The sequence below is a fragment of the Portunus trituberculatus genome, chromosome 5, assembly GCF_017591435.1.
Source record: "Portunus trituberculatus isolate SZX2019 chromosome 5, ASM1759143v1, whole genome shotgun sequence".
NCBI lineage: Eukaryota > Metazoa > Arthropoda > Malacostraca > Decapoda > Portunidae > Portunus > Portunus trituberculatus.
The window spans coordinates 4,936,146-4,938,645 of record NC_059259.1 but is presented as its reverse complement, the minus strand read 5'-3'; the positions used below and the strand labels follow the sequence as shown (position 1 = coordinate 4,938,645).

Genomic DNA, 2,500 nt, shown 5'->3' with positions numbered 1-2,500 from the left:
TTCCTAGCGTGAAAATTAACCATGTTTTTAATCACTTGTGTTTAATGTACAGTTACTAGCATTTGTGGCTTTGGTGGGACTGAGGGAGGGAGGGGAGGTTACTGCCCTACCACTACTATTACTATGAATATAGAAAAATAACAAACCCCAAAAAGAATGAGTAGAAAGTAGGAAAACAGTAAAATGTCTTAGTTTCCTTAACCTCTTCAGTATCATGACTAATTTCCATATTCATTCTGCTTAGTATTTGGTGATTCTATACAGCTTCAGAAACTCATGTGGGGGATTAAAATAGCGAAGACTGTGGCCATTAATTTTCTGACCTCCATAGACCCTTCCTAATGTCAATGAAATGGTGTTATCGTAGCCAAACTGTCTTAAAATTCCCCAAAAATATGTCAAACTGTCTTAAAAGACCACAAAAATGTCAAACTGTCTTAAAATGCCACAAAAATATGTCAAACTGTCTTAAAATGCCCCAAAAATATGTCAAACTATCTTAAAATGTCCCAAGAACATGTCAAACTGTCTAAAAATGACCTAAAAAAAAACTGATTCTCCATATTCATTCTGGTTACTATTTTGTGATTTTTGATACAGCTTCAGAAACTCGTGAGGGATTGAAATAGTGAAGACTGTGGCCATTAATTTTCTGACCTCCATAGACCCTTCCTAATGTCATTAAAATCATCTAATCACACGAAAAATTTCAAGATAGAGATGGATCCTAGTACTAAAAGGGTTAAATTAACAAAAACTAAAATAATAAAATAACATAAAAATAGTAGAAAAAAATAAATGGAAAACTAGAATATTCACAGTACATCAAATACTACGACCCACTACCACGACTACTACTATGAATACAACATCAACAATATTAACTGTCCCTTAAAATACCTCAAAATCCCTTGGAGATAATGTCACATCCCACAGTGTATAATAAAGCAGAGGTATTTAGGTACTCTCCCCGCCCATACACTCACGGGTGAAAGGCGGGATAAAGGCGCTAAGACGGATAAACTTCTGAAAGGTGGCGGTGCTAGTGTAACGCGGGTAGACAAGACCGTAGACTTTTTGGCAGCTATCTACACCAGCTCAGCCCTACCCAGTCTCTCTCTCTCTCTCTCTCTCTCTCTCTCTCTCTCTCTCTCTCTCTCTCTCTCTCTAGCAGTAGTAGTAGTAGTGGTAGTAGTAGTAGTAGTAGTAGTAGTAGTAGTAGTAGTAGTAGTAGTAGTAGTAGTAGTAGTAGTAGTAGTAGTAGTAGTAGTAGTAGCAATAGTAGTAATGGTGGTGGTGGTGATGCAAAGTCATAAATTTCTCTCTCTCTCTCTCTCTCTCTCTCTCTCTCTCTCTCTCTCTCTCTCTCTCTCTCTCTCTCTCTCTCTCTCTCTCTCTCTCTCTCTCTCTCTCTCTCTCTCTCTCTCTCTCTCTCTCTCTCTCTCTCTCTCTCTCTCTCTCTCTCTCTCTCTCCTCTCCTCATCATCATCATCATCATCATCATCATCATCATCATCATCATCATCATCATCATCCTTCTCTTCCTTTTATGTCCACAATGAAAATTTTTTCTCCCTCCGTCTCTTCCTCCCTCCTGCCCTCTCTCTCTCTCTCTCTCTCTCTCTCTCTCTCTCTCTCTCTCTCTCTCTCTCTCTCTCTCTCTCTCTCTCTCTCTCTGTTCTCCTCCTTGGTAGCAGTAGTAGTGGCAGCAGTAGTAGTAGCAGTAGTAGCAGTGAGGTGTAATAGCAGTGGTTGAGGGTGTGCTGTGAAGTTATCATCAAAGCTACCTGTGACCTCACTGAACTAACGCTTCCCTTTGTGTCTCACCGTCACAGCCTTCACCTCTGATCAAAAGACTTTCCACCTTCACACAAAGCTCTTCCTTCACACAAAGCTCTTCCTTCACACAAAACTGTCTTCTTTCACACAAAACTGTCTTCCTTCACACAAAATGGTCTTCCTTCACACAAAATTGTCTTGCTTCACACAAAATTGTCTTCCTTCACACAAAATTGTCTTCCTTCACACAAAATGGTCTTCCTTCACACAAAATTGTCTTCCTTCACACAAAATTGTCTTCCTTCACACAAAATGGTCTTCCTTCACACAAAACTGTCTTCCTTCACACAAAATTGTCTTGCTTCACACAAAATTGTCTTGCTTCACACAAAATGGTCTTCCTTCACACAAAATGGTCTTCCTTCACACAAAACTGTCTTCCTTCACACAAAATGGTCTTCCTTCACACAAAACTGTCTTCCTTCACACAAAACTGTTTTCCTTCACACAAACATTCTTCACTCAAGATTTAAAATTGAAAAATAAAAAAGATGACTCCTTTATCAAACTCGGATTCCCCTTCACACTACATTTCCTGCCACCTGTATGGGTACTGGCACCTCAATGGGCCTTTTATTTTAATCACATCTTTCTTTTGCCCTTCGTCAGGTTTTCTTATTACATAAAAAAAATAGTAGTTGTAGTAGTAATGGTATGAGTA

The 2,500-nt window shown here is 39.1% G+C and overlaps 1 protein-coding gene across 1 annotated transcript in view; it reads left to right on the top strand.

Moving 5' to 3' along the window:
- LOC123515727 overlaps positions 1–2,500 on the top strand; it is an 8,945-nt gene that overhangs the window by 533 nt on the left and 5,912 nt on the right. The window lies entirely within an intron of this gene.